Consider the following 13,914-nt stretch of genomic DNA (forward strand, 5'->3'; position numbering starts at 1 on the left):
GGAATGTAGGCAGTTCATTTTCTTGAAAGAAGTGATTTGCTTCTACAATCTCTTATTCATCTTCTTCTAGCCTTTAGTATAATTTTTCTGAAATGGAGCTCTTACTTGACCTTGAGGATCTTGGTTCCTCTACTCTTTCTATCAATTTATGAACTACTGTTGTTGTTGTCCATGAAAGTTCAGATTCCTCACTAAAGGTTCTACTTGTTGATCAGTTATGGATATTCTATCCATCATCCTCTCCATAGTTTTTATCAGATTATCAAGATTTACATTAGAAGATGATGCAGGTTCTTCTTTAAAGACAACTTTCTTCTTAGTCCTCTCTGGCATTGATTTTGACTTCTTGATGAGAAAATTGGCTTCGACACTAACCACATTCCACTACATCTCTTAAAGAGTAGTAGGATCTCTCTCTCTCAGCTAGTATGCCATGTCCGGATCGGAAGCATCAAGATAATGAAGAAGAGCCAGACCAGGAGGAGGCTTCATATCATTAGGTATGGAATTGAACATTGTGTTGAATCTTGCTGTAAATTCTTGAAATGTTTCATTTGGGTTGCTTTTCATTGAATTATACTCAACCAATATCTGTAATGGATTTTTCTTCTCTTTCCAACGAGCTAAAAATAATTCAGTCAATACTTGAGAACTGTTAACATAATTAGCAACCATACTTCGAAACCATTTCTTAACATCTCATGAAAACTTTGAGCTATAATCCTCGTCCTGGCATTATCTTCATCAATTTCTTCTAAATCAATGAAATCTATTAACTTGTCATCATGTTGCTGAGCTGTAATTTTTGTACTTCCATCAAACGAAGAGAGTCTTTGACCATAATTCTAAGGCAAAGCAACAAGTTGAGTAGGCAGTAAGAAAGGTGAAAATCTTGCCATGACTACTGGAGATAGTGGAGGTGCTACAATGGACTATGTAAGTAAGGATGATGATACTCATAGGGGTGGCAGAGCTACTATAATTGGTTGTAAAGGACAAGATGGAACAAATGGAGGTGGTATGAAAGATGATGAAATTGAAGTGTTGGGAGATGTAGAAAATGTGCTTAGAGATGAAACAGAAGATGAAGCAGTGTCTAGGTATTCAATTTGATATTGGACAAAAGATTTTTCAGTAGTGATCTGGAGTTGGTCAGCAAGGCTTTGAAGCTTGTCAAAATTCAACCATTGTTCATGATCAGTTTCAGCAGACAAAGATTATGAAGAAATAGAGTGGGTTTCAACCTTTAAAGGCTCTAATGTCACTTCAAAAATATAGGACTCAGACTTCAACCTAGAAAGAGATAATTCTATATGCTCATCAAAAGGAATCTGCTCAAAAGAAAATAGATTTTTAGGGAGGTTGTTCTTTTAATTTTTCAAACTTCACTTTTAGTGATGGGTAATCTAAGTTTTCTGAGCAGTCTTTCTAGATCTTCAACAATGAAGGGTGGATTTGGGTCAGGGTTTTACCTGGTATGCCTTTTGGAAGCCAGAATGTATACACCCTAAACTGATGAAATTTATGAATTCATCCTATCTTTGAAGACTGGAAGTTGTGAACTACATAACCAGTTCTTTGAAAGCTCTTAGATATTTCCTAGGAATGATTTAACAATTTTTCCCCAGCAATGGTGCCAAAAATGTTAGTCCTGACAATCTCCTAGGTTGAAAAGGAAATCGAGAAGGCTAACCTCAAACCACTTCAGCTCAGTAGCTAGCCCTATTGAGCATGAGAGGGATCTCTCTAAGTCTCTTGTCAGTGATATGACTTTAAAGCAAATGAATTTTAGGCTAGATATGTGCATTTGTTTGTTTGTTTGTAAAAATTTGAGTTTTAGCGTTTGTTGAACATAGGGTTTGGAGCCACAAATAGGTTTAAGTTGTAGGAGTGTAGGAGAAAATATGAGAAGGAGCTAGATATCATAAGCCATGGTGTATTTTGAATATTGTCAATGTAGTATAGAGGAGAAAGTGTAGAAGAAACTAATGAGCATAAGTAAACATGATTTCATTAGCTTAGGAAGACATAAACATAACTATGAAAACCAGATAACAGAGCTTGAAAAACAAGAATTCTATATATTTCATTGTAAGGCATCCATAGAAAGAAGATATATCATGTAGATAAATATGTTTAAACCATTAGAAAACAAATAGAATGAAGTACAAGCACCATGAACTCACTGGGCTAGAGTTCCTTGAAAATAGCTGCAACCTGTCTCTGTATTAGCTGAAAAGATGATTACATGCAAGCTTCCTTCACAAAAAGTTCAACCCTCTTCTCCTCAAGAGAAATCATACATATAGACTCTCCTAGACCACTTTCCCACCTTCAGGAGTCGAATTCCTTGGTGGAGGAACTGACTCCAAGATTCTCTCAACCAATAGGTGAGAGTGAGAAGGTGAAACTCAAACACTTCATGGAGAGTTTGTTTAGGAGTTTGCTTTTTTTATGAGGCCTAATAAACATCAAAAACAGCCTATGATGTAAATTTATTCATGCCTACATCACCTAGCTTAAAAACTAGTGCCATTACATAGACAATCTTGACTTTGACTGAGTCAAACTAGAAACTAGAAATTTTACATAGTGAAATTTACACATTAAAACACAGAAAAGTGCAGAAGTGCAACGCCGACTTTGAGTTTCTTTTCAGGTGCCTTCCAGGGGTCAAAATGAAAAAATGAGAGAATGGTCAACTATCCCTTCAAGTCTAGTTTCCAAAATAGTTTGAATGTTTTAGTTTGGACCATGGGAAGGCCTTTAAATATCCATTCACCCAAGGTCACTCCTTGTGCGCAGCGCCTGTCAAAAAAGGGTCCAGAATGCTAGTTTTTTGCCACTTTTTTCAAAAACTGAGCCACCTCTGTGAAATGTGAGAAAATGGGTTTTTAGAGGATGGAAATATCTTTCCAAAAATGTACACCTTTCCTTAATGGAGGCCTGAGGAAAAAGTGCAACGCTAAGGCGCTGCGCTTCTGGAGCAGCTGATTTTATGAACTTAACCCAAAAATTCTCAAAAAACTTAAATTACTCAGAATTTGCTCAAGATTGGATGGGAGGTGTAAAAATATGTTTGTTAAACCTTCATAGATTCTTCAGCAAGCATCTCCAATTTTCCCTCATCCTTTTGGTCTTTTTTGGCTTCCTTGAGCTTGTTTTCAAGCTGCTTTACCTTGACATTGGAGATCATGTTTTGATCCTTGTAGTGGTGCGCCATATGTTTGAGCAACTCATTATCTTTGTTTTCCTTCTCAAGGATATTCTCCAAGTGTTCATTCACCCTGTTGAGCCAATATTCCTTGTCTTTATTGACCTCAAGAGCAATCCTATCCTCTAGGTCTAGGTCTTCATTCAACAGAGTGTGCTTTTCCTCTTCTTGCAATGCCTTCTTTAGGCCCTTTGTTCTTGGCCTCTTCCTATTTCCTTTCCCGTTTTATCCTTCAGGCTCACTTGATTCCATGATCTCTTTTCCCTTGCCAACCTGCTGCAATAACTTGGCTTGTTCTTTTTCCATGATCAATTCCTTTGCTTTGAGCTGACTAATGTTCAAGGAATGAGATGACATATTTTTCTCTTTACATATTGATTGTAAAATCCTTGATTTGATAGTCCTTATCTTTGATTTTCTGTTGCATGTTTGAAGTCTGATCCTCTACCTCTGAATCAACTAGCTCAAAGTCATGCCCAATTGTGTCTTTGTCTTTCGTTGTTGGTCCCTGCTTTGTCGATGAAGAAGGCTTGGCCCCTTTCTCTCCATGAGAAGAGAACACAAGCCTCTGTCCTCTCTTGTACACTTTAGTCACCTCAGGCTTAGGTACTTGGGTTTTCTCCACTGATTTGCTAGAGGACCCCACCTCCATTTAATGTTTTGGCACACTAGAAGACTGAGCTACTACATTGGCTTCATGCCATTTTAGGGCTATTTCCAAAAAGGCTTCCCAAGCCATACCTTTCTCTGCAAGCTGGTGAAGGACAATAGTTTTGATTAGACTGTGATGAAACAAGCTTGGGGAGTACTCGTTGTTCTTCACTTGTATCTTTTCTGACATTTTGGAAATTCTCCTGGATAGGTAGTTACACATGTTGAGTGGCTTTTAAGAGGTAAAATGCATCAAGAGGTGAATATGATAAGCATGGAACTTGGAGAATCTTCCTTCACATGTAAAGAACCTCATGAAATTCTTCATCAAAGGGGCATATTTTTCCAATAAGTATCTAAAAGGCATAATGTGAGTATGTTTTCCATGTATGGTGTTTTTAAGAAAGTCTTGTAGTATTCAATATCTAGGCTCATTCCTTTGAACCAATATTCACCATTGTCTAGTAACCTTGTTGCAAGTGAGATGAAGGCCACTGCAAAAATGAACTCAACACCGACAATGACAACACTTTCTCTCTTCAACTGAGTTGCCACCCAATCTGTTAATTATTCATGGAACCCCACCTCACTCACTCTTTTGCAAAATTCCAAGCAATGTACATCCTCGAAGCACTGTTTGATGAAAGGATAGGAGTTGATTTCATTACAATTTGATGGCTCATATCTAAGGATCTTCCCTCATGATGTTTTATCCTCTCTAGTGAAGATTCTGCCTCCATGATGACAAATAACCCTAGCAGCAAGCAATTAAAAATAAAGTGTGAGGTATGCATGGAAATGAAGTGATGTGAAGGTGGATTTTGAAAAAATGATAGAGGAGTTTTTCAAAAGGTGGATATGAAATTTGGAAGCTGATGAAAATGAGTGAAGAAACAGTGGAAGAGTGATATGCTTGCAAGGAGGAAAAACAGGGTTTGTAATGAAAAATGCCCAAAAACCTCTAGGAATGAGCTAAGGTTTTACTTTTTGAGGGGTAAAACTTTGCTTTGAGGTAGATTGAATGGTTAAAATGGTTTATTGAACATGTATGTAGGTGTAGGACAACATTTTACATGTTTTAGAAACTGAAAATAAAAATGGCCATTATCACGCTATCATTCCCCATGCAAAATTTCACTACAAACCCTAATTAAAAAAATCATTGACATGAGATGATTTTGAAAAGAAAATGAGGGATAATGATGGCGTACTTACTTGTCCTTTGGCTTAGAAGTCAATAAAACTAAGCTTGCAAGCCAAAAAATGAAATTTGGGAGAGGTTTGGGTGAATTTTGGGCACTCTGTCCTGAGCGCAACTCTTTGTTCCTAAGCACAGCGCCTATGTGCAACGTAGTTCTTCAAAGCGCAACGCCTCTTCTCTGAGCGCAATGCTTTATTCTTGAGCACAACACCTCAAGATTTTTGCCAACTTTTCCTAGGAAACCGATTTTTTTACTCTCTTTTTTACTTTTTTGAAAACCTGAGCTTCCTTTTACTTTCTTGAGTGCTAGAACTCCTTCTTCTGGAACTTTTTGAACATGAGAACATGATGAAAGTGTGAAAATTCATAAATCAATACCCAAAAGCTAATTTTCATGCTCTATTCACTGCTGGATTTATTCATGAAAATGATGGACCTTGGAAACCATAGTGACCTAATGAATGACCTGAGACTAAATGGAATGATGATGATGACTGACATGTTTTTATTATGACACCTCCATAAAAGTGTGATAGGTGACCAGCATGAGTGAATTTCCAAAAGATTGACGTCATCTCTAGACTGACCAAACAGTGACCACATTTTGTTGTGTAAACCTAGTGACATAATTTTTTTTTGATTTTGATAGTCTCGACAAGCATAGTAAAAGCACATTTGATCCAGGTGACAGGCTAACAAGAATGACACTAACAACTTCGACGATGGAAGACTGCATTATTTAGGATGACCTTATTCCAAATGAGATCCTTGCTTCAATAAAGAGAAGATTTCCTTTCGATCTAGATTTTCCTAGTTTTGAAGAGCTTCTAATCCTTTCATGATGTATTATTGATGATCTTAGAAGTGTTTCTTGGGTTTCAGTCTTTCTTCTTGCTTCATTCTTGAAGATAATTTCAAGACCCTTGTTAGAGTATATTTCTTTGATCTAGGGTTTTGGTACAATGAAAATCTTAATTTCTTGCTTGGTGTTCTTTGACTTTCCTTGATCCTTCTTTGAAGCTCGATTCTCATGTGTCTACTTGATTGAATGCCCCTTCTTGACTTCAACACCTTAGCTCTGAAACCATGTTGAGAAATCTAGGGCATGACTAGTTAAAATATTTCTCTGCTTGATAATTGCTTGTGATATACATTTATTTCATATTTTATAGTCTTTTCTTCGTTATGTTATTATTGTATTATTTTCATCAAGACAATTACCAATATCCACAATAAAAGACAAGTGACACAGTATGTAGGCTTGTCAGCCAAGGATAAAACCTCTCACCTCTTGAGAGGAAAACCCGATCAAAATTCTTTTTCTAGATCTTCAATTGATGAGTACCAAGACCATGACAAAGACCCTTGACTCTAGTATCCTCCCAAGAACCTTGTCACTAACCTTGATTCTCTGCCTCTTCCCTTCGTTGACTTTATTTTTGATCTCAAACTTCTCTCCTCAGCTTCCTCTAGAGAAACTTGGTCTCTATCCTTCACATTGCTTCTTCTCAGCTTCCCCTAGAGAATCTCAGTCTCTAGTCTCCATCTTGGTCACCCAGAACAGGTACCCTAGAATAACCCTTCCTTCGCTATCTCCACAAGAAAATTATCCTTCACTTAACCTAGAAGAAAATATCCTTCGCTAACCCTGAATAATATCTCCTTCGTTGACCCAGAAGAAACTCTCCTTTGTTATGCCCAGAAGAATCCTTCCTTTGTTATCCCTTCTTCGCACTTCTGCTTGGAGCCTCTTCTTCGCACTTCTACTTGACCTCTTGTTCGCACTTCTTCTTGAATGAATGCTTGTCAAGTTGCTTGCCTCTAAGTGAGGCCAAGTGTGGCTATATATACACTTCATTACATGTCCTTTAGGCCAACATGATCACAAGTAGTTAGGCCGACTTCTTCTAGTAAGTTCTTCCATCGTTGTAGCCCGACTTCAAGAGGATACGTGACAAGGTCTTGGAAGATACTTTACAATGACAAGTTTGACCTTTTACAATGTGTAACATGACTTCATTACATGACAATGACTCTATAATTTTATGACTAGATGAAAAATAATTCCTAAAGACTCTCAATGGGAGTCTTGACTAAAAAAAAAAAAAAAACTCTTGCTCATGAAACTCATGAGAAATACAATAATTTTATTTTTTCTTCTTTACATCTCATTACATAAAATCATAATTACATGTCATTATGAAGACCAAACCTAGTTAAACTTTCAACACTTGTAAGCCAAATTTGCATTTAAGTAATCACTTAAATCCTTATTAGAGGAGATGGCCCTGCTGTAGGTAATTAATGGAGGAAACGAGCTACTAAACAAAATGACAAGTTTCAAAATGCCTCATGGGTCGTGTTGGCATAGTCAACATGAAAGAGGAGTCAAGGTGGGAAAGAGATAACAACGTGACATCGAAGAGAAGGGGAATGCACTGAGAAAATACAGAGAGACTGGTGTATCTTGACTATGAGTATTCTTGTGTGTGTGTGGGCTTGCAATAACGCTTGGGGATTCCATGTGCTTCGCAAAAGTCTGTAATGTTCTTGTGTGCTTGTGAGGTCTGTGTTCATCCTAGGTGTTAATGCCAAAAGAGAGTTAAGTGGAGTAGGGATACTATGGTGATAGCCAGGGTGAGAAACTCATGGGTTTGCTGGATGAGAATCACCCCAACCATGGATGCATTCTCGGGGTTGATAAAACCAGTAGATACTATGCTGGTTGAGAACTTACTAAGAGGTTGAGGCACCCCATAATTAGTGGGATGATAATACCTAATGTAGCCTTTGGAGGGGCGGGGGGATGAGTACAAAAGTGTGAGAACCACTGAGAATTTACTAGCAAGTGCACTCTTATTCCTACAAAATTAAAAAAACTCAGAAACCTCCTTTTTATTTATTCATATCTCTCACCAATACTGAATTGAGACTCTTTGCACCCTGCTTGAACCCATGTATTGTTTTATTGTTGATTAAGAGCCATTGTGGTGTTATGGATGTGAGCTATCATAAACATCTGAGATATAAGATTTTTTCCTTTCAAGTGAGTTACTGGATAAGAACTCTTAAGAAACTTACCTCCTTAGACTCTGAATCTGGCTCGAGGGTGGTTGGCTGTAAGAAATATTAGCAGTGCATCAATCTATGGTTGGATGGAGATTTGAAGTCCCACTCTCAGTCACCAGCCAACTACATCATAAGAAAATTTTCTTACATGCTTCACTTTGTATCTCAATGCAATGTAAATGTCTATTGCTATTGTGACATAACTGTGCTAATGATGAGGAATGATTATTCCTATGTATTTTTATGAGGAACGCATGTCTCTATGTTTATGAATGAGATTGATGCCTATTTATTGCATTGGTGTGAAAGATATGCAAAGTCTCTATTTTCACTTGCTAATTTTGTGATGCATGGCTTGTTTTGTGAACGACCTTGTGCCATTGAGCCAAATGCGAAGAATTCATGCCCTTACATACCTATTTGTCTGTATATATATATATATATATATATATATGTGTATGTGTGTATATGTATACATATATATATTATATATATATATATGTGTGTGTACATATATATATACATATATATATGTATACATACATACATACATATATATATATATATATACATCTATATATATATATATATATATATATATATATATATACATATATATTTTGTGTCAAGGGTGGCTATATATTATATATATATATAATATATTATATATACATATATATATATACACACACACATATATATATATGTATATGTATGTATGTATGTATATATATATATATATATATTATATTATATATTATATATATATAGATAGATATAACGATGGAGAATCATGGACGTGGCTATGGCTCATTTTGTGTCAAGGGTGGCTATATAGTGCTTGAGAGTTGGGCTAAGTACTTTATTAACAATATTGAAGCCTGTATTCAACTAAGTGTTGAGGGCATCCCATTAATACCATGTGTGTGTGTTTGTGTTTGTGTGTGTGTGTGTGTGTGGGTGTGTGTGTTAGTGTTGGGGTGTTCCCATTAACATAATATGCATACATGTACACAAGACTCGAAAGAATTCAAAGTATGTGTGACTTAAGGAATGTCGAGAATAATAGGTCCGGGAGATTGGAGGTCTCACCAACAAATGGCATAAATATTTTATTTCTTAGGTTCTTGGACCTTTGGGTTGTTGTAGTAAATGAAGTGGCAAGATAAGGCTGAAGTTGATGGGGGGCGAGATGGGAAGCCCTCCATGTCGATTGATGTGGAAAGAGTCTGCCTCATCTCAGGATCATTTTTAATGTGTAAGGCATGGTGGCAGTGGTAATGACAAGGTGAGATTAATGAGGGGACGACAAAAATTCCTCTCATCATTTGATGTGGAGGAGTTTGTCTCACTTTGGGCCATTTGTAAAGTGCAAATGCATGGAGGATCGAGGGAAATAGGCTGAGGCAAGGTTTCCTATAGTTTAAATAGGTGTGATGAGGTGGTAGGGCCTAGGAGGATGTGGTCTCCATGTGGGGTTCTCATGCTGATGGGGCAATGTGGTGTAGGTAAATTCTCAGTGCCGACACAAACAATTCCTCTAGCCCGAGAGAGAGGGTCTAGCCACAAACATACAATCTATGGAAAATCTCCTTAAGCTAGAATCAAATAAGAGGGCCTACCTCTTAGAATGCTATTCCGCTTGGTGATGATCCTGGTTCCTTACTCCAACTATCTTTCATTTCCTTCCTTTGAATACCTAAAACAAGCAAGCAAACAACAACAACAAATGTGATAGCATACAGTATTGTATTCATCCTACTTAATAGGTCAAGGAACATTAAGTCATGAATATGTAAAATAACACTTCATGTAGGAAATCAATCAATAGTTGTATTCATATAAATCAGAAAGAGATTACAACTGATTCCTTGATGTTGTTGGTCTCCTCCAACGTATCTGGGTTCCCATACTTCTGCTAGCACTTCATGGATAGCCCCAACAATGGAAGTTTTAAGGATTCTTCCCTCTATTCTCAAACCAAACCAAAACACGTTATTCTCCCTTAAACATACACTATAAAGCTACAAGCTATAGATGACTTGCTGATCATTCAAACTCACTAAAAAAAATAGTTTAGCTTGGGAAAAGAGAGGTTTATATAGATTGGATGGATGGGAGATGGTTCTTCTCATCATGGGAGAAGGTATTATCTCTTGAGTTTGTTCCATCCTAATAGAGTAAAGGAGCCCAAACTAACTTCCTTGGCTCCATCTAGCCCAACCATCTACCAGACTTCCGTTACGAAGCTTCTAGAGCTGGAAGCTTCGACTCCATATTTAAAAAACTTGCCAAAAGAGGATTGGCATGACTGAAAAAGGGCTCATTCACTCTGTATGGCACTAGGGCTAGTTTTAATCTCTGCAAATCGGTGCAAGGAGGAAACTGGTCAGTAGTGTCGGTCTTATAAACTGGGATAAAAGGAAGATTCTTGGGAAATGATGTAAAGAGGAATAATCCTGCTCATGAAGAGGGACATACTGGGAGTTTCTTCATGATGGGAAAGCATGTCAGGTTCAATGTAGAGGTCCTCCAAGATCATGGATGGGGAGTACAGGGACAGTGACAAAATTATGTGTAACAGGTAGTCATGTTGGCCACACCATGTGTACAACCATGTTGACTTGGCGGGCTTTAAAAGGGCCAAGTTTCAATTGGCCTTAACTTTTGATCCATAAGTCAATTTGAGGTAAAATTCATATACCTAGAAATATCTCGATGAGATGTACATGACAGTGGTATCATATTTTATCTTTGATAAAGTTGAGTATAGAGGATTTTGTGACCCCTTTTCCATGATAAGACTATACAGGTTAGGTTAAAAGTAAGTAACACCTTCCACAGAGCTAGTTTAGCCTAAGTGGTGGAAGAGAGTGTCACATTAAGCTTAATCTTGGAAAGAATGGTTGTATAATTGAGAGTTATTTATTTATAGAATCAACCTTGTTAAGGCATAGGGGTATAACTATAATTATAATGAGAAGATGGAACCTGTTGAATTTTCTACAAGATGCATAATAGAAACCAATTTTATGATTTGATAATTACTACCTAAAGATATTTAACAATTTATCTTATACCAATGATATCATTGAGAAATTATACATAGAAATTTTCAACAATAAATGCAACAAAAACAATAATATCATAAAGTTGTAGCCATGCACATCAGAGATAACATTTTTTCCTGGGGAAACCCAAACTTGGGATAAAACCGAAATTTTCTTCTAGGAGAACATATCCTTCAACAAGGTTTAAGATCCAAATTGCATAGAAATATGTGCCAAAATCCAAATACTAGTCAAACCTGGTCAATTTCTAACGAGTCAACATTGGTCAAACTAGCCAAAATTACATAAGTCAACACTGGTCAATAGTCAAAATTTTGGCCTGCAATCAAAATCATTTCTGTGGTCAATGACCAGTAGTCAACTCATACTATGGTCAAAGGCATATAGTCATATCCTTACTACGATCAACTCTAGTCAATGGTCAAATTCAGTCAAACACAAATTCAATCAACTTTCAGTCAATTTGACCTCTATCTATTCCGATGTGCGATTGCTCTAGGAGAGAGAGGATGGGATGATTGAGTGATCAAGGTGAAGTGTCACATCATGTATATATACAATTCGAATGGGTGAATTTTTGACCAAGAAACACACCCTTTCATGGTGAGGCCGACTTGTCATTTTTTAGCCTACATGATGCCCAAAAAAATAAAATTTTAATTTTAATTTTCACAAATATAATAGGCCGACTTAGGTGACCTTTTCTACATGTGGGAATACCTCCCAATTCTACATAAAAAACAACACTCCCTCTTAGTGAGGGAGGTATTCTCTTGGGCTACAAAAAATTTCCCTTTTTCTAAAATCATATCCTTCATAAGAAACTTTCATCAACTTACTTTATTGATGCAAGTCTATAAATTACTCCATCTTGAAGTAGGAAACTTGACTATCCTCGACAATTTTCCCATAGCCAAATTAGCGTGGCTTGGACAAATTCCTTTATGCCCTTAAGTATATGTATCGAAATCCTCTTGTCAAATTAGCATGAACCAACTAAAGTCATTTATGGCTTCTCAAGAGAGTATATGCCCTTGGACCATTCACCCTTGGCCAAATGGCCCAACCGATGTCCTTTATGGCCTCTTAGGTGAATTTCATCTATCTCCTATGGTCAAATCAACATGACTTAGCCACGTCCTTCTGGACTTTTAGTGGAAGATCTGTCTAATCTGTAATTGCCTTGGGCCATTCACCTTAGTCCAATCCATATGACCCAACCAAGACCTTCTGGAATCTTAGGTGAATGTATCCATCTCCACTGGTGAAATGACCCATCCAAGTCCTTCTAGCATCTCAGGAGATGGTCTTCCCAATGTTTCAAAGACATCGACACTCCCTCTCAATGAGGGAGACATTTTGCATCATGCCAAGCTTGTCTCTAAAGTACACAAACTTCACTCTAGACAGAGGCATGGTGAGAATGTCTGCAATCTTCTCATCTATGGATATGTACTAGAGCTTCACTGCTCCTCTTTGCATCATGAATTGGCTAAAGTGATATTTGATCTCAATATGCTTTGACCTTTCATGAAGAACTAGATTCATTAAAATCTTAGCATAGTTTTGTTTGTCACAAAATATCAAGGTTGGCTCAAGCTCCTGACCAAATAGCCCTATGAGTAGCTTTTATGGCCACATTTCTTCCCAACTTGCGGTACTGGCTAAAATATACTCTACCTTTTCTGTATTGAGTGTGAAAAACGTATGCTTATTACTAAACCATGATATCATAGCTAATCCCAAGGTGAGGTAGAACCTTGGTGTGCTCTTTCTGTCCTCTACACTCCCTGCCAAATCCAAATCTATTTATACCTGCAACTTCACCTCAACACTTGATACATATCTCAACCCATATGCACATGTACCCTGCAAGTACCTCAACACATGATTTGTTGCAACCCAATGTATCTGCCTTGAATTAACCATATACTATCTTAGGGTGTTCATTGTAAATGAAATATATGACCTAGTGTTAACCAGATACATCAAGGATCCAATCAACTTCCTCTACATTATGGGATCAACCAAATTTGAATATGAAGTGGAATCACAACTTCTTCAGATTGGTCACCATATGTGTAGCCATGGACTTGCATTCCATCATATTGAATCTTCTCAAATATGAGAAATCTACTTCCTTTCTCTGAGGAAGATCTCATCATATCTCTACCACACCTCAAATCCCAAGAAATAATCCATCAAGCCAATATCCTTCATCTCAAACTCTGAGTCCAACTCCATTTAACACCAAAGCATATCCATCTAGGTTGCTCCCTTTGTCATGTAAGAAAGTCCTTCTGCAACTGCTACTCCCTCTACCACTGAAGCATACTCTTATATCTAACATGGTCCCTTCATAGAAGGCATATGGATCCTAGAGACCTATTATCTCTGAGCATTAAAGAAATTCATGACATCCCCTTGGAAGGTTGCTCCTTCCATTTTTCCTCACTCTCTTCCCCCTCGAAACTAGAAGATCTTCCAATCATCTGGCATGATCCTATATGTCCTAAAAAATTGTGCGATCCTCCCTCTAGAATATCAATCACTCTTACTGAGTCTATGCTCGAAGCCCAAAAATCTGACCATTTGGTGACTAGAGAAAAAATATTCTCATAGTCCACTCTTGTTTTTTGGGAGAACCCTATTGTCACAAACCTCGCTTGGTACTTCTCAATGTTTCCATCTGCTGCATGAATCAATGT

The 13,914-nt window shown here is 37.3% G+C and overlaps 1 pseudogene; it reads left to right on the forward strand.

The window, feature by feature from the left end:
• Positions 1-897: 897 nt before the first annotated feature.
• LOC149167962 (uncharacterized) overlaps positions 898-13,914 on the forward strand; it is a 29,093-nt pseudogene continuing 16,076 nt past the window's right edge.

Source organism: Pinus tabuliformis, chromosome 5_1 (assembly GCF_031772625.1).
Source record: "Pinus tabuliformis cultivar Carrire ecotype Pingquan chromosome 5_1, CPIR1, whole genome shotgun sequence".
Lineage (NCBI taxonomy): Eukaryota > Viridiplantae > Streptophyta > Pinopsida > Pinales > Pinaceae > Pinus > Pinus tabuliformis.